At 35.6% G+C, this 19,944-nt stretch overlaps 1 pseudogene; it reads right to left on the bottom strand.

Annotated features, from left to right (window-relative positions):
• Positions 1-13,344: 13,344 nt before the first annotated feature.
• LOC114082901 (DNA endonuclease RBBP8-like) overlaps positions 13,345-19,944 on the bottom strand; it is a 71,832-nt pseudogene continuing 65,232 nt past the window's right edge.

The following is a 19,944-nucleotide window of genomic DNA, read 5'->3' as shown; positions in this document are numbered from 1 at the left end:
ACTTTCATGGGAGTGGTCTTTAACGTAACTTTCAAATCTTTCATCTCAAAAATGGCTTATTAAAGTCTGGATGGGGGCTGGGCATGTAGCTTAAAGGTAGAGTGCTTGTGTGGCATGCACGAGGCCCTGGGTTAGATCACCAGCACCACTAAAAAAAAAAAAAAAATCTTCATTGTGTTTAATTTTTATGCATAGTGTGGTATAACATATTTTGGTATAATACCCTGGTGATATAACCTTTAAATAGCACATTTCAAAAATGGCCTACTAGTGTCTCCCATTTGTACATACAACATCACTTCTTTAACTTGCTGGTTTCCAGTTCTTTCCAACATAAAAAAGCTGTGATTTTATTAGCTCCTCCAGTTTCATCGCCAACTTTATCAATCTGCCCTTCATAACATTTTCCAGAAACAAAGATGTGATGGACAAATGTCTTATAATGAGTTGAAACCCCACACTAACCTGGGGAACAGCAACTTTCTTATCAGCACAGACAAGGGCACACGGGACCAGTATTGAGAAAACGATCAACTAGCACACAGTCTGACCAAGACTGCTTGACTCTGAATATTTATTGTCCTCTTTGTTTATATAATTTGGAAGCACCTATCAGTATCTCCAAAGACAGGGCTGGAAATGATGGTTTGTTTTGTCTTCCCAATATCACCATATTGATGAAAATTCCTTTCATGCTTTTCACCATTACTTTTTCTATTTGTTTTTAAGGTAAGTGGCCAGACTCAGCGTGTTGGGATTCCCAGATTTAGCCCTCTGGCCTAGGAATTCAATAGCAACGTAAATTCATTGTCACCAATATGAACATCTTTGGAAACCATTAGAAATCCTATCACTTTTTTTCTGGTCACCACTTTTCATCTCTGAAATTAATTTTATTACACATTCTCCACCTTAATGAATTTCTGACTGTTCCACATCCTCCCTGATTCTGATGACCTATGCTTACCGAGAAATAATATCAGATTATCAGACTAAAAATCTCTCAGTCACCTATTTCTATTTGATGCTTCCTATCATATGTCTGCCTTCTTAGAAAGTTGTGCTCTTTTTACTCTTTTTAATCCACTTATCTATGTTTGGATCCATTCACTACTTCCACCCACACACTATTTTTACTCGTCTTTCTTTTCATTGTTCAATGTTTCCTTAGTAGTATCCATCTCAATCATCTTAAAATTATCTTCAACTGTGTAGCTCGGTGGTAGCATGTAGCACTTCCATGTAGCATGTAGCATGTAGGTAGTAGCACTTCACAAGCATCTGTGAGGCTATGGACTCAATTGTCAGCACTACAAGGGGAAAAAAAGCAATTTTTAACTTCTTCTGATGTTAAAAATTAAACCTGATCAACTTCAGAACAGTTATTGGAAGATAGATGGCACAAAACTATGTGCTTCTTCTGCAAGTAGCAATTTTCTTTTTTTTTTCTTTTTTTCTTTCTTTTTTTTTTGTAGTTGTAGATGGACAGAATGCTTTTATTTGTTTATTTATATGTGTTGCTTCCACCATCTTGTGATGTAGCAAGAGAAGCCCTTGCAGATATTCTGCCATTTGAACTGTTCATCTACCTTAATCATGAATAAAACAACCTTCATTTCTTTAAACTTACGTAGTGTAAGGTCTTTTGTTATAGTCACACAAAATGGACTAAGACCCTGGTGTTAACAAGTGAAGTTGAAGGAAAGAAGAAAAATATAATGATGAAAGAACAACTATATCTAAACTGAGTCACTCTTAATAAGTAAGGATTATAGGTGTTTACATATGACATAATTTAAGAACTGTTAGTCAACTTTACACTTCACTGTAACAAAAATACATGACAAGAACAATTTAGAAGAGGAAAAGTGTATTTTGGCTCATAGTTTCAGAGGCTTCAGTCTGCTGATTCCATTGTTCTGAGCCCTAGGTGAGGCAGAACATCATGATGGAAGGAAATGGTTAAAGAAAGCTGCTCTGTTGTGGTAGCCAGGAAGCAGAGAAAGAGCACAAGGATCCAGGAACATAATATATAATCCACAATATATGTCCTGAGTGACCCACTTTCTCCAGCTATGGCCCACCTGCCTCTAGTTACTACCCAATAATCCATTCAAATTATTAATCCATTAATCAGATTAACAGACTCACTGGGTTACACTTTCTTTGTTAACACAGGAGATTTTGGGGGAAATCTCATATCCAGACCATCATAAGAACTAAGCAGATAAACTGGCTTGGATTAGCAAAATGACTAAATACAGGCACCTAGCACTCATCTGCCTTTCCAGAAAGAAAAACAAAGCAAGAGGTGTATAACTGCATATTGAGGTGAGTGGTCATGGGTAGAACACTGGAATTCAACAGGGGAAAAACTGATACCTTGTAAAATTCAACGACCTAGGACAGTAGTTTAGGAAGACAAAATAACTCAGTGCCTGCTGCCCTGGCTTTGTAGCCAGGGTGCTGTGCCGTCCACATAGGTACAAGTGAGAGAGAGTACCAGCAAACTGTCAGTACAGATTCTTGCAATCCTAGCTATTAGAAAACTTCTCAATTCTTACAGGCTCACCTCCTACATGGATGAGAAACCTGAATTCTACACAGTAGCCTAGACTTTGGAAAGGAATTCACTTCATCCCCCAGTGAAGACCCACAGTGCTGTAGCTAGGAGCCATCCTGAGAAATACCTGATGCCTGCTTTTGAACTGCTCCAGAGGTTAGAAACCCCAGCACTTACCCCACAGACACTCCACTGCACTGGTTAAGCAGCAGCCATCTCATGAATCAAACATGTGTTAGTAGAGTGAATCTGTCACAAACTCCCTGAGAGCACTACACTGAAGGGTTTTGTTATATGACACAGGAAGGAATAGAGAGCACCTCACTCAAAAATTGGGGAATTGGGGAGCCTTCCCTCTGAGACCAGGGTACAAGCTCTCATGTGTGATTTCACACAGGTGCCAGGACTAAGGGTAGTTATTTACATGCTTCTTGTCACCATTCTTTCAACACTCTTCATAGATACCAGTTACTAATGAGGCAGGGAAAGAACACTGATTGCACTGCTCCCCCACCCAAAGAGACGTGCTGGGGTTGTCTGGAGCAATGCTGCGGCAGTTCCAGCTGTTGCCCAGGCCCCAGGAGTTCAGAGAAGGATGCAGGGAGACTTTGGGCCAGCTGTGTTCCTCTTTAGCTAACTCCTCAAACACCTAAGCTGAGAGGAATTATTCTTGGCTCCAGCTTCAACTCACTCCTCCTGCTCAATCCCTTAGGGAACTACAACTGAAAGAATTGAGAGATTGGGTGGAGGGGAACCCAGCTACTTTTCCATTCCCAGTCATGCACACCTCGGGGGTTTTGAGGTCCTGCTACCAGGCACAGTGACAACAGAAGCAGCAGAGAGGAACAATAGTTTCTGCTGCTACCATACCTAGGTGGATCCCCACCATCCATTGCACCTGCACCTTGTCTGATCACTCACTACTAATGAGACTGGCTTTTGAGTGCCACAGAGATAGTGCCATGATTACTTCCCCCACCCTGCCCCACCCATGATACACCACAACCCACAATAGAATCTAATCAGGAGACAAAGCTTCAGGTCTTTCACCATGACTAGAACAGCAAATACTACAACCTCTCTCAAGTAAAGAGTCAATATCAAAAGTGCCTCCATCATCCAATAAGGACCACCACTCCCATTGCAAAAGTAGCTACACAGGGTGCATATCATACACTCTCTGTATACAGCCCACCTGCCTGAACTGCCAAAATTCAGAATGTCCACACTGTTTTTTTTTTTTTTTATTGTTGTTGTTTTGTTTTTTGATACTGGAGATTTAACCCAGTGGCACTCAACCACTTAGCCACATCCCTAAGCCCTTTTTAATTTTTTTTTTTTTTTTTTTTGGTTTCTGTTATGTTCTGTTTGAGATAGGATCTTGCTAAGTTGCTTAGGGTCTTGCTAAGTTGCTGAGGCTGGCTTTGAACTTGTGATCCTCCTGCCTCAGCCTCCTGAGCTATTGAGATTATAGGCGTGTTCCACTGTGTTCAACAGACTGTCCACACTTTTGAGTGATTTACAGACAGTGGATCTCTCTGACTCTGATATGATAAGCACTGTGCCCAATTCACTAATCATAACTGAAAAAACTGCAGGGAAGTTACACTATGGTTCCTAACTGGAAATAAACTCAATATTGTGCCGCAGTCTGGCTCAGCAATATTGCATAACAAGCTAATATCCCAAGACACATCTTGAGAAAAAAAATCACCTAAAAAGAAAGTCATCCTATAAAAGTGGTAAAGATATCCATTCTGTCAAGTGCACAAATCTCAACATAGGAACATAAGAAACATAAAGAAACAGAGTAATATAACACATCCTAAAGATCATAACTCTAGTAATGATTTGAAACATACCAACATGAATGAAATAATTGATAAAGAATGCAAAGAATGTTTTTTTAAAAAAATGTTGTCAGTACAGTATAACTATACAAAATAGTGGGATTCATTGTTACATATTTGTACATGCTCATAAAATAGTTTGATCAATTTCATTCCCCAGTACCTCTTCCTTCCCTCAACTCCTCCCTTCTATGGCTCATCTACCTCTACTCTGCTGGTCTCCCTTCTATATTCAATAGATTTCCTCCTCTCCCTTGTTCTTTTCTTCTTCCCCATCCCTTAGCTTCTTCAGCTTTCATATAAGAGAAAAAGCATACAACCCTTGACTTTTTCAAATTTTGCTTCACATAATGCTCTCAAGTTTTATCCATTTGCAGGCAAATAATATAATTTTATTATCCTTTGTGACTGAAAAAAAAAAAAAAATATATATATATATATATATATATATATATATATATATATATCTATCTCACACCTAGACTGGCTCCAAAATTTGACTATTGTGAATTTTGTGGCTATGAACATGGGTATGCATATATAGCTATAGTATGCTAACTTTGATTTTCTAGGATAAATGCCAATGAGTAGTATGGCTGAGTCATATGGTTGTTCCATTCCTAGTCTTTTGAGGAATCTCTACACTAATTTACAGTCCTACCAAAAGTGTTCCTTTTCCCACATCATCACCAGCATTTGTTATTACTTTTATTCTGATGACTGCCGTTCTAGCTGGAGTGAGATGAAATCTCAGTGTAGTTTTGATTTGCATTTTCCTGGTTGCTAGAGATGTTGAACTTTTTAAAAAATATATTTATTGGCTATTTGCTTTTATTCTGTTGAGAAATGTCTGTTTGATTCCTTTGCCAAATTATTATTTTTTTTCTTTTTAATGGGAAGTCTTTTGAGCCCTTTACATATCCTGGAAATTAATCTTCTATCAGAAGAGTAGCTGACAAAAATTTTCTCCCATTCGTGTGTTCTCTCTTCATTCTTTTGTTTCATTTGCAGTGAGAAAGCTTTTTAATTTGATGTCATCTTATTTATTAATTCTTGGTATTGTTTCCTGAACCTTTGGAGTCCTACTGAGGAAGTCATTGCCTGTGTGTATATGTTGGAATGACAACCGTACATTTTCTTCTAGAAGTTGCAAGTTTTCTGGTCTAATTCCTAGGTCTTTGATCCACTTTGATTTGATTTTTTTTTCATTCTTCTGCATATAGATATACAGTTGTTCCAGCACCAGCTCTTAAAATTGCTGTCTTTTCTCCAATGTATGTTTTTGATATGTTTGTCAAGAATCAGATGACTGTATCTGTGTGGATTTGTGTCTATGTCTTCTATTCTGTTCCATTAGTCTATGTGTTTGTTTTTTGCTGAGAGCCACAGCCGAGTCTGTATGGCCCCTGGCATTTTGCCAACAGTATTGATTGACAGGCGAGGCATTACTATCCGCCTCTGCCGCAATTTTTGAGTTCTTGCACTATTTTGGAGTTCTCGTGGGGATTTCCGGGGATTCCCCGAGAGTTCCCATTGGTTGGGGAAGTGCAGGAGGAGGGATTTCCGGGAGAGATATTTCCGGCTGGGGGTTCCTGCACGAGCCACGTGGAGTTGGGGAGGATTCCCCGGGAGCTGTGTGAAGTGTTTTCCTGCAGTTCAAAAATAAAGTTTGTTCCTGCTTCAGTGGCTCGTGATTTGTGCCCAGCCAGACTGCGGCAGTTTTTATGCCAATACCATGCAGTTTTTGTTACTATAATTCTGTAGTACAATTTGATGTTCGATATTATGATTTCTCCAGCATTGCTTTATTTCCTTACAATTGATGTGACTATTTGGGGTAATTTATTCTTCCATGTGAATTTCAGTACTATTTTTTCTAGTTCTGTAAAGAATGCCATTGGTATTTTAATAGGGATTGCATTGAATATCTTGATCAATTTTGGTAATATAGCCATTTTAACAATATTAATTCTACCTATGCATATGGCTATCTTTATGGGAAGTTTTTTACATCTTCTAGTTTCTTCTTCAATTTCTTTCTTCATTATTCTATAATTTTCATTGTACAGGTCATTTACCTCCTTTATTTGGTTTATTACCAGCTTTTTAAAAAGACAATTATTAATGGGATTTTTTTCCTGAAAATTTTCCAGTGTATTAATTCATGGTGCATAGGAAAGCTATTGGTCTTTGTATATTGATTTTGTATCCTGCTACTTTGTTGAATTCTTCTTCTTAATACTAGAAGTCTTTTGGTGGAGCTTTTTAAATCTTCTAGGTCTAAGATCACATCATCTGAAAACAAGATGTGAGAATCTGACGTTTTCTTTCCTATTTGTATCACATTTATTTTGTTCTCTTGTCTAGTTATTCTGGCTAAAATTTTAAGTACTATGTTGAATAGGAGTGGTGAAAGTGGATATTTCTGTCTTGTTCCTAATTTTAGAGGAAATACTTTTCCCCATGAAGTATGATATTGGCTTTGGGTTTGTTTTATATAGCCTTGGTTCCTTCTAATTTCTTGAGTTAGTAGACTAGATAAAGCAAAAGAAAGAGTGTCAGAACTTTAAGACAGGTATTTTGAACAAAAAGAATAAATATGCTGACAGTGATGATTTCTTTTTTCTAAGAAAAATTTTTTTTAATCTTGTGTCTATTATTGCCCCTTGAATTAAAAGCATAAAACTTCTATATTCCATCATGAATGTCATATCAACACAAGGTTTTCAAATGGTAATGTATTCATTTATGTTAAGAGCCACAGCCAGGATGGCGGCTAGCATTTTGCCAGAAGGAGTGGTTGAGAGGTGACACCAGAAAGCCATTAAGATGATGATAATTGGTAAAGGAACGAGACCCTCATTGTTATACAAAATTAAATATAAGAGGAAGTGAGGGGAAAGGGGAAAAAACAAGAGAGAGAAATGAATTACAGTAGATGGGATAGAGAGAGAAGATGGGAGGGGAGGGGAGGGGAGGGGAGGGGGGATAGTAGAGGATAGGAAAGGCAGCAGAATACAACATACACTAGTATGGCAGTATGTAAAAAAGTGGATGTGTAACCGATGTGATTCTGCAATCTGTATATGGGGTAACAATGGGAGTTCATAATCTGCTTGAATCAAATGTATGAAATATGATATGTCAAGAGCTTTGTAACATTTTGAACAACTAATAATAATAATAATAAAGATGATGATAATTAAGCTGTGTATAATTGCTGTGACTGGATGACGCTGGATTGAAACAGGCTGTGTATTCAGTTGTAAATAGACCCCTGCTGTCCAGCAATAGGGCGGCCGCTGCTGCCTTGGCCCGCTACTTTTGAGTTCTCGTGGAGTTCCCGTTGAGTTCCCATTGAGTTCTTGCAGAGTTCCCCTTGGAGTTCTCACGGAGCCCCGTTGAGGGCGGAGAGAGTTCCCAGGGAGTGCGCGTGGAGTGCTGGTGGAGATTGGACAAAAAAGGAGTTCTTGGAAGGGCCGCGTGGGTGGCATTCGCATGAGTTCAGAAATAAAGTTTGTTGTTTGACTTCATAATGGCTGCCAATCTTACTGGAGTGAGATGGTATCTTAGGGTGGTTTTGATTTGCATTTCTCTGACTGCTAGAGATGGTGAGCATTTTTTCATGTACTTGTTGATTGATTGTATGTCCTCTGAGAAGTGTCTGTTCAGGTCCTTGGCCCATTTGTTGATTGGGTTATTTGTTATCTTACAACAAGTGCTGGCGAGGATGTGGGGAAAAGGGTACACTTGTACATTGCTGGTGGGACTGCAAATTGGTGCAGCCAATTTGGAAAGCAGTATGGAGATTTCTTGGAAAGCTGGGAATGGAACCACCATTTGACCCAGCTATTCCCCTTCTTGGTCTATTCCCTAAAGACCTAAAAAGAGCATGCTACAGGGACACTGCTACATCGATGTTCATAGCAGCACAATTCACAATAACAAGACTGTGGAACCAACCTAGATGCCCTTCAATAGATGAATGGATAAAAAAAAATGTGGCATTTATACACAATGGAGTATTACTCTGCATTAAAAAATGACAAAATCATAGAATTTGCAGGGAAATGGATGGCATTAGAGCAGATTATGCTAAGTGAAGCTAGCCAATCCCTAAAAAACAAATGCCAAATGTCTTCTTTGATATAAGGAGAGTAACTAAGAACAGAGTAGGGACGAAGAGCATGAGAAGAAGATTAACATTAAACAGGGATGAGAGAGGTGGGAGGGAAGGGGAGAGAGAAGGGAAATTGCATGGAAATGGAAGGAAACCCTCAGGGTTATACAAAATTACATACAAGAGGAAGTGAGGGGAAAGGGAAAAATAATACAAGGGGGAGAAATGAATGACAGTAGAGGGGGTAGAGAGAGAAGAGGGGAGGGGAGGGGAGGGGAGGGGGGATAGTAGAGGATAGGAAAGGCAGCAGAATACAACAGACACTAGTATGGCAATATGTAAATCAATGGATGTGTAACTGATTTGATTCAGCAATCTGTATATGGGGTAAAAATGGGAGTTCATAACCCACTTGAATCAAAGTGTGAAATATGATATATCAAGAACTATGTAATGTTTTGAACAACCAACAATAAAAATTAAAAGAAAAAAATATAAAAATAAAAAAAGAACCTCAAAAATAAATAAATAAATAAATGGGGAAAAAAAAAAGAAATAAGGTTTGTTCCTGCTTGAGTGGCTCGTGATTTGTGCCCAGCCAGACTGCGGCACATTTACATTTATTTTTATAGAGAGAGAGAGAAAAAAAGAAAGAAAGAAAAATAGACCTGGATCCCATACCAGCTAACCTCAGTGTACCACTGACTAGCAATGGTAGTGGCTTCTCACTGTTGCTTCTCTCTGAGTTTCTTAACTTTTCAACCTTAATTTTTATTTGTTGCTGTTTTCTTCATTAAACTTATCCTCACTGCTCTAAGTGGTAACTTTGTTAAATCTTTGGAACAATCTCAAAAGTTATATATTTCATATCAAAATCTTAATTAAGGCTTGCCTAGAGGCACACACTTATAGACCCAGCTATACAGGAGACTGAAACAGGAGGATCTCTTGAGCCTGGGAGCTTGGGTCCTACTTGGGCAACATAGCAAGACCCTGTGTCTTAAGAGGAGGAAGAAAGAAGGGAGATGGGAGAAGGAAGAGAGGAGAAGGGAGAGGGGAGAGAAGAAGAAGGAGAAGGGAGAGGGGAGAAAAAAGAAAAATGAAAGAAAGGAAGGAAGGAAGGAAGGAAGGAAGGAAGGAAGGAAGGAAGGACTTTCAGGCTTTTCCAAACTTTTCAGTGTGCTAAACACACAGACATGAAGGGGAGGGGAGGGGAGAGGAGATTTAACTGATACAAAAACTTTTCTTACCTGTATATCCCTGGAATTCTCCAAAGCTGTTTAGTTCATAGATGGTGTTTGCTAACTCTGTTTAATGAATTAATGTTATATGAAATATAATATGGAGGATAATTACACCCAAGAAATGTATAGGTGATAAGTTTTCCTCATCCTGATACAAATAAAAATTTCAGAAATTTAACTATAATATTATGAATGTGGTAAAAATACTCAGAAATAAATTATTAAAAACATAAATCAATCAATTTTATAAAATATAAAACATAACCAAATATTTTATGAATATTTTATTGGTTAGTATATCAAACAGAAACTGCTATATATTAAAGTCATAAACTTATATTTTCCCAGATGAGCAGTTGTCATATAGTTTCCTATCATACAATCTAGCCACAACTTATTTAAAAATTATAAAATCAACAAATAACCAATGTAGTTGGTGTCTTGTTAGTTAGGGTTTAATAACAACATGTGTGGGTAAAATAGATGTTGCTATATATTAAACTCACAGATATAAATTTTCCTAGAGGAACAGTTATTAGAATAAATATACTTTTCATTCACATAAGAACAGCTTTGCCTCTTCTTTTCCTGCAGTAGTACTCTGTAGAAATAACAATAACAATGACTTTTAAAAATCAAGGTGTGGTACGTGCAAATACTAATTTTATCTCAAACTTAAAATTAGCAAAACCAAATACAAGCCTAAAAGGATAAAAAATAGAATAAAACAAGAACAAAAGAAAATACTATGTTGACTGATAGTCTTTAATTACAAAACAGTAAGCTTAATAGAAAATATTAGGCACTGTGTATTCCTATTTTATTTATGTAAATAGAATTATAAATCAAATAGCAAATACAAGAAAATAATATAGGTTTATAGATTTCTAAACTTACATAAAATTATTCACAAATACCTCCTAGGAGTCCAATAAAGTTAAAAATATAAATGTTCTAAAGGTGAAATTATTTTAAGAGAGCTGGAAATTTTTTCCCAATTATTTTGCACATATTGGTCATCATATAGCATAATTCCCTTTTTCTTAGTTGCTTTTCTGTAACTTAGGTAACACAAATACAACCCCATTACTTTCATAAAAGTATAGTTTATCCAAACACTGTACTTACAGACTTTTCTCCACAGTGGTGCCATCTTCCCATAACCAGGACCCATTGGTTTAATTGATTTTGAGACCTATCCATCCTACCATTCAAAATGTTGATAAGACATCCTGTTGAAAAAAAATTCATAAATCATAAATGTGTGTATATTATGATCTATTCCTTCCTGATTCAAGACTTGATGGTAAAAAAAAAGAGTTGATGGTAAATGATCTCCCAAGGGCTTGCACATACCCCCTTAATACTACTAGACCAAATCTCAGAATATTACTTCATATATTGCTTTGGTTTCTTGAATTATTAAATATTCTAGTGACATAGTATCTCTAATTTATTTCTGAATAAAATAAATCAAATGAGATAATATCATACATCCTTGAGAATATTCAGCTTGTCAAAGCATGGTGTTCATCACCAATGCTTCCAAAACAAATACAGTTTTGACAGAATAGGAATGTCTAACCTAGCTCTTCTTCAGTATCTATCTTCAGAAGTGAGAATTCAAATCCAAGCAGGCAGCCTGGCTTTCTGGCCAGATTTTGGTTTCGTTGAAAGAATGATAATAACTATTTCCAAACCCAATCCAGTTGTGAGCTAAGACCACAGAAACAGTCTAGAAATGTAAATATATTCAATGACTAAACAGTACTATCAGCATTACTTATGCAACTACTAGATTTCTATGTTTAAATAAGGATGAATATTTGCAGGCTATTCCAAACTTTTCAGTGTGCTAAACACACAGACATGCTAAGTGACTTGTTGTGACTTTTTGCTACCCACAGTGAAATAAAGGCCACCATGACACATTGTGTTGTTATTTCAGTTTTAGTGCTCCCCCTTCACTCCTCTCCTTGACCTGTTCATCTCCCAACTATAAAGTTTGCTCAGTGTATTGCTTACTTTAGACCTAATTACTTAAAATACTGAGACAAAGACAGCCTGTTGTGAGATGGAAAATAAAATGAGTAATGCTATAGTCCAAATTATTCTCCCTAGAAAGTTTGTCTGTAAAGTGTGGAAAATATGTAAAATTTTATTTTATTTTGAACTTGAGAGGGCACTAGCTCTTCACCTTGTCAATCACAGAGAAAAGGATTGCCTTTTTATGGACTTATGCTATGTTGAACTAGAGAATGCCCTCATCGTTATTAAGAATTCTATTGTGAAAACAAAGAAACAAAAAACAAGTGGAGAAGTTTGTTATGTAACTTCAAATTTCTTTTAATAAGAGATCTCAGTAACATATGTACAGGCAACACTTCCTACCAACACTTGCTCAGGAGGGGAACTGACCTTTTACTCTTAACCTGGTTGGGCTTTGTCATTAGCTTTTAGAGCAGCATCTGAGAATTATTTTTTCTTTCTTCAAAACCAACTCATTTCATGAAAGAGAAAACTTTATGACACTTGTAAGAAATAAAATGACATTCTTTTAGTGTTTTCGAGGTGACATATATACAAATTATAAAAAGACTTGAGAAATCATCCAATGCCAAAGCCCTGAGAATCCATAAGGAAATTTTTTTAAATATATATTTTTAGTTGTAGATGGACATAATATCTTTATTTTTATTTATTTATTTTTATGTAGTGCTGAGGATTGAACTCAGGGCCTCATGCATGCAAGGCAAGCACTCTACCGTTGAGCTACAACCCCAGCCCATAAGGAACTTTTTATGGTAGGGGAAAGTAACAGTATTTTATACTAAGGATGTGGTCTTAAACTTCAAAATGAATTCCTTCTGAGATGATTTAACTCCACAAAGAGCTTCAGTACATTGGTTAATTGTAGGTAATCTGAGCCTAAATCAAATGATTTGGTGCCTTCTAGCATGAGCCCTACAACAGAATCTTAAGACTGTGAGGAATAGGGTGGATGTTTATGGCAGATAAAGCCTATTTGTCATGCTTGTCCAGAGGGATCCATTTAGCTTGGGTCCTATGCTCCTTTTAACAGCATGGGAATAGCTCCTGGGTTTAGAAGCTATCTGAGATAAAAAGTAAAAGTTGGGGAAAGGATGGGGTGGGGAGAGAAACTAGGCTTATGATCTTTTATTCTTTTATTTTTAAACATTGTGAATACTACCTCCATTAATTCAATGAACAATATAGTTTTCTTAAACATGGTCAACCTCCTACAACCTCTTCCCCACTGCTTAGCCAAACAATGAGGGAGGTACAATAAGTTATTAGAAAAAGAAAAGAAAAAAACCTGATGATTTCCCAAGAGGCATATTATCAACATTATATTTTTAGCATTAGCTTATAAGGATTTGGTTTTTTTCCTTTGGTCATGTGTTTCAAGAGTTGACAAAGTTTCACATAATAGAAGGAAATATATTAAAATTTAAATTTTAACCTAAAGTAATTGATGTTTAATACCAATTTTAACTATAAATAACTAAAAAAGGAAAAACTTTCCTCCATCCTTTAGTTTTCACTTCAAATATATATATCTGTCTTCTGCTCCTTGTGTTTTGGAGAAAACATTGTGTTGTAAGGTTGCCGTCTTTTTGAATGGGGACAAATATCAGATCTTCCTTAATATAACCTATTTCCATACAAGTCTGTGTGGAAGGAAAATCAACTTTCCAGAAATTCTCTGGTGTGCTTGGTGGAATATAGCGAAATTGGTGTGTTGAGCATGAAGCTAACTTCTTTTTTCTTTCTTTTCCTGGCATATCTGCATAATACTACTAACAAAAATATTTCATATTCTTTACATGTGTGCTCAAACAACTTTCTTCTCTCTTCTTTTTTCTGAACTACCTCAATATGAGGAAGTTTTTGGAAATTAGTCTCTCTGACCATCTTTAAAATGTAACTCCAGAAATATTTTCTGCTTGACTTTATATTGTTGATCAACTTGTATGTTTGGTTTCTTTGTGGCAGCAAACCATTCCTCCTCTTCATCTGCCATCTGGGGGAAATTATCTGCCAAACAAGATTCATATTCTTAAAAAAAAAAAAAAAAAGATTCATATTCTTCACGTGTTGTGAAATCAAACATATCTTCCAAACTATAGTTCATTTTTTTTCTCCATTTGGATTTTTCTCTCCTTTTTGCTGTTCTTCATCTTTAGAAGCATAGTTTCACTGAACAGTATACAATTCATGTGTGCTGTCTCTCCTCCTGATCTTGACTGACTGCCATCCTTTGTATCAATTACAGTAACATCCATTTTATACCGAGAAAGGTCTGCTCCTGGATCACTGGATATTTTCAAAGAATGCATCTTGGTTGTTTTGCAGAGACTTTGTTTCAGCAATTCTATAGGGATTTAACTGAATGACTGATGCAAGTTCAAATGATTTTTGGACTGACTGGGTTTTAATTTTTATTGGCTCATGAGACCCAATGCCCTTTATGTCATCAAAAAAAGATTCTTTCTCCAAACTTTCACGTGGACATGGAGGAATTTTGAAGACAGGATTTTCTTCTTTCATTGTTGGGAGCCACGGCCAGGTTGGGATGGCGCCTGGCATTTTGCCAGAGGGAGTGGTTGAGAGGTGACCCGGCGAGCCATTGAGATGATGATAATTGAGTTAAGCTATGTATAATTATTAAGATAATGACTGATTGCTGTAACTGGATGATGTTGGATTGAAACAAGCTGTGTATTCAGTTGTGTGTGTAGACCTCTGCTGTCTGGCAATGGGGCGGCTCCTGCTGCCTCAGGTGTCCGCTACTTTTGAGTTCCTGTTGAGTTCCCAAGGAGTTCCTGTTGAGTTCCCGCGGAGTTCCTGTTGAGTTCCCGTTGGTTCTCCCGGGTTTTCCAGGGAGTTCAAGAGTGTTCCGGTGGGGTTCTGGCAATAAAGTAGTTCTTGTTTGAACCTACAAGTGCCTCGTGGTGGCTCAGTTATTTTTGTGCCCAGCCAGACTGCGGCATTACATCTGTAATGGTGTTTTGTTGTCTGGTGAGTATTTATTAAAGGACTGGAGGATGCAGACCTGTAATCAGGGGCTGCTGAGGAATCTTTGAGTAATATGCCCTCCTGTCCAAGGGCTTATGACCTGAGGAAGAGCCTTCTGGAATAGGCTTAAAAGCCTCATAGAGAGTCACTTGCTTTTTTAATTACTTACAGTTGAAAGCAAGACACTCACTGTTGTCAGCAAAACCATACACAAGACTACTAGGATGCCAGATGTCACATGCCATGCTGTGGGTCTAAACTTCACCCAGGGTCTAAAAATAAAAAAAAAAAAAAAATAGGAAAGAAATAATTGTGTTTTCTCACTTTCCAGAAATCAACAAATATAAAAACTGAGGACCATTACATCTCACAATTAAAGGGCAGCTTTCCATTTTCTAATTCTTCAATGAGATCATCATGAAATTAATAATTTTCAACTGCCTTAAGACCCCCAGTATCTTGCTCTCCAAATTTTTCCCCCTACTATTGCCTCCTTCCAAAATTGTCCAGCTTGAAATCTATGGTAGGTCACCAACATCTTAGACCATCTTTTGCCCAGAGATCTACAAATTATCAACTTTGGACAATCCTGAAACATTTCCTCACTGCTAGTAAATTTAGAGACAAAGTACACTTAGAGAAAATACAACTGTTATGCAAGTAACATGCTATGAAAATAAAATGTTGACTTCTAAAACCCACATGATCTTTAACGTTAATTTATTAACCATTCCATCAATATATATCAGTCAAGGGGAAGTAATAAAATACATTTTTCTCTTCTGAGATTAAAAAAAATGCCATTAATTTTTCCCAAGAAACATTGAATGTTCACACTGGCTTCAGCTAGACACATGAAACCTGGAAATATTTCTCTAAAAATGTGATATTGCATTGATGTTTGGGTGAAAAGTAGGAATTACTTCTTGAAGCATGAAAGTGTTGGGAAACTTCACCCAGTCAGCATTTATAAATGATTTGGAGTTCCATTAAGTTTTGTGTTTTAAAGAAACATATTATGGTGAGACTTGAATTCACAAAGTAAAGTAGGGACTTGGAAGTGTTGTGTACTAAGAAAGACAGGCACCTTTAGGGGCAAATTCCTATATTTAATCACCTTCAAAGTGTCCTTCCCTTTAGTTTCAGCCAAAACTATTTGGAGAAACTTATGAAGAACCAGCCAAGATCACTAAGGTCACAGAACCACTCCCACTTTTTTCTGTTAGGAACATAGAGTAAACTTAGCTCACTATAATATCAAATTGAGCATGCCCAAGAAGTATTTGTGTCCATGATATTTATAACCTGGAACTGGCCATACCTAGAAGCATTTTTGTCCACCATATTAACCCTTTTATTGTGCTCTACAAACTTGAGCTACATGAACTAAAGTCTATGAACTAAATACACACAAAAATGTGTCCACTATTTTTTCTTCCTGCATTAGGATCCTGTACTGAACATGCTCAGAAATGTGCTGCCCCTGAAGATGATCCTATAAGACAATGTATACTCTCCTTGGAAAAAAACTTTATGCTTCCCTTCTTTGGTGAGAACATCAATTTGGAGATAATTTCAGGGCTCTCCTTACTCACTACAGGTAATAAACCTTTCTCCATTAATTTATCTTCTGGTTGTACTCATTGGCTTTGCATTCATCCAAAAGAGAACCCAGTGCATTCAGTTACAGAGGGGAGAAATTAAGGAGATAATTTTTTCCCTTGCACATTACTTGACGATTCTTCTATTGTGGCCTTATATTATTTTCTACTTTTCTATGGTCATGTATTCACATTCATTTGTCTTGAGTCTTCCTCTGCCCAAGTCATATATATTCGCTTCTCTATGATAGATGTTTCCCTCCCATGTCTCTGCAATCTTACCTGCTTATCAGTATTTTTCACTTGTCCCAGCCTCTACCTACAGTCCAGTCTCTTAAATCACATTTCTTTATGAAAATTTTCTTATGAACAACCAAGAGATATCCAAATTCCAGATATCACTTGACTTTTATCAGATTAATAATTAGTGATAGGCTATTGTTCTAATGGTGAGGAAAATTATTAACTGCTTCTAACTACTCAATCATTTAAAGTAAGAATCTCATTCAAATATTTTGTAAAAAATATTTACTGTCTTAATTTTACCTTCACTATCTCATCAATTATGTAATTATGAAGTCTTATAAGTTTTACTTCCAAATATTCTTACAACGTTTTTTCCTATAATCTATCTTATACATATGTGGGACTCAATTAGACTGAACAGAATTGAAAACTAGCATCAATAATGATTAAAAAGCATTGAAAGAAACAGAATTTATACAACCTTCATACACTTAAGTATAATTGTTCTAATAAGTAGTGCAATTCTGTTGAAATCTGGGACAATAATAATATACAAGAAATGAACAGACTACTTTAAGAGATAGCCTATTCCATGTTAGTATCCTGAAAGAACTAAGGAAGGTGATAAAAAGAGAGTGTGTTAGAAATTATTTTAATGGTTTTGAGATGGGTAATCTTCTAAACCTAAACTCAAGGATTAAGATGTATCTTTTATCAAATAATTTATAGCACTATACCTTTTTTTTTTTCTCTAACACAGCATTTTCCTTACCGGACATCAGATGTTCTGTTAAATTTCAGTTCTCTGAGCTGTAAATGCTGTTCTCTCAATATGACAGCATTCTGGTCTGTATTGGGCATTTGCTTCTGTTGAGATTTGGAAAATTTCAGTCCTGTACTAATGCCCTCTTGTTTATTTATTATGCATTCATTTTGCTTATTTTGGGGTATCTTCTCTTTGAAAAGGCTCAAACAGCTTCAGCTCAATCTTGATAACTTGCCTCTTTTGTTTTTTAATGTCTGCAACAGAACGTTAAAAAGAGTTAAGTATTCATTGTACACTAAACCAGTGAACAATACTTAGTTTTGAGGCATAAGTGTTTAAGTATGATGTTAAAGGGATGAAATAAGGAAAAATGCTAATCTAAATCTTTCTCTGAACTTCCTCCATCTTCCTTAGTCAAAAGAATTATATTACTCTCCATTAGTAAAGCTCTAAGATTTCTTTTCCTCTTTGAATTAGTTACAAGGTATGAAGAAGCATCCAGTTTTTTTTCTTCCCTAGTAATGTATACAGAATTAATAAAGATGATACATAGGAATAGAAAAATATATTATTTTAATGAAAAATACAATTAAATAATTCACTTTATTTAAAATCAAGTAGGTAGGAAAGTTATCCTGAAATAATGTATTATTCAGAGGAGTCTACTATTAAAAGAATGACAACTCAGAAACTTGGGAAATTCTGTTTGTAATTCTGTTTGTAACAACTTTTCTGCTGAAACAGGCCATATCTATTTGTACACACTCGCACACACATACACCCCAGAGGCACACACATAGACTATTGAAATTAATAGTATCATTAATGCCATTAATTTTCCCAAGAAACATGGGAAAAATTCACCCAATAAAAAACATGGAAAAATAATACAAGTAATAGGGCCCATACCTATGAGGAAAAGAGTTAGGCCCCATACCTATGAGGTAAAGTTTAAATACATCACTTTTGTTGTTAATGGAAAGAATTGCCTCACAGATAACCAACAACAACAACAAAAAAAAAGAAAGAAAGAAAGAGGAATTCACAAAATCCAATACAAAATGGAAATGTTCCTTTAGAAATACATAAATGCAAATTAAAATAATAGAACAATATTCACCTATAAAACACTATTTTAACAATGAACAATTTTTTTGAATTAGCAAATGATTGTGTCTAGAAAATTATTTATCACTATAATTAAAACAAAATATTCTGACTTTTCACTTTCCCCTTTAAATAATTTTCTGACACAAATAGTAAACACATGTTTGAAGTTGTGTACACATGGTTTTGGTCACTATTACTTTTTTCTAACTAATACATTGGAAAACAAAAAATGTATAAAGACTATCAACAAAAATGATGATCTATAAGGGAGTCATGAAAAAGTTATGGTTCATCTATATCTTGGAAGAAAATCAATTACTTAACATACAATATGTCCTTAAAATGCAAAGCAGAACAAGATTTGTAATACACTGTGTTTATTGGGTGATATGTAGGTTGAGTTTTGAAAGTTTTGCATTACTTTTTATTTCATTAAAAGTTCAGATTCATGTTAAAAGCTGTTTAAAGGTAAAATTTTGAAAATTTTAAAATATTGAACAAGCAAACAACTTTATATAAAACACTTTTCCACACTCATGGTTATTTTTTTTTCCCTAAAATAAAAACCAAACTGAAATTTATAAAAAAAAAAAAACTAAGGATTTTTTTTACATTTTTTGTCAAATTGCTTTCTTCAAAGAGGTTTAAGGAGATTTCACCAACAAATATGGTAGCTATTTTAAGGACAGGGAAGATAAGAATGTTTCGGTTTAAGTATTTGAGATAGTTAAATAAATTTTGTGTGGGGAGAAATGAAAAAAATCCATTATTGTAAGAATAGATTAAAAAGTAAGCATAGTGATAGAATCAGATGAAAAATTTGTTCAAAACATACTTGAACAAACTTTGGAGAAAGCAAAATTTTTAAATCCAAACCAAGACACAATAAAAAGAATGGAAAGATAGTACAAGTAATAGGCCACATGCCTGTGAGGAAAAGAGTTAAGGCAAAGTATAGATACAATACATCACTTTTATTGGTAATGGGAAGAAGTATCTCACAGATAAGTATTGGAAAAGACATATTTCATAGCTAATGAAAGAAATCCAAACAAAAATATCAATGATATGACATTTATCCATAAAATCAGTAAATATTTTAAACCAAATACAATTGTGTAAGTTGTACAATGTGCAGGAAAAGAAACCAGCCATCATTTTCACCTGGGTCTGTATAATATACAAATTATATTATTCGCCATTCTGGAAAGAAACTTGTAAGTTTCAAAGTCTAATAATATGCGCATCTGTTTATCAAACACTTTAAAATAGTGAGAAAATGATGGGTTATTCAAAATTTTAATTTGAGAAAAGAGGCTAGATGCATGGTTAAAAACTAAAAAAAAAAAAAAAAATTCCAGGACAAAAGAAACAAAGAAAAGCATAGCTTGATTCAGACCTTAC

The sequence above is a fragment of the Marmota flaviventris genome, chromosome 3, assembly GCF_047511675.1.
Source record: "Marmota flaviventris isolate mMarFla1 chromosome 3, mMarFla1.hap1, whole genome shotgun sequence".
NCBI lineage: Eukaryota > Metazoa > Chordata > Mammalia > Rodentia > Sciuridae > Marmota > Marmota flaviventris.
The sequence above is the reverse complement of the archived record's forward strand: the minus strand, read 5'-3'. Positions and strand labels throughout refer to the sequence as shown.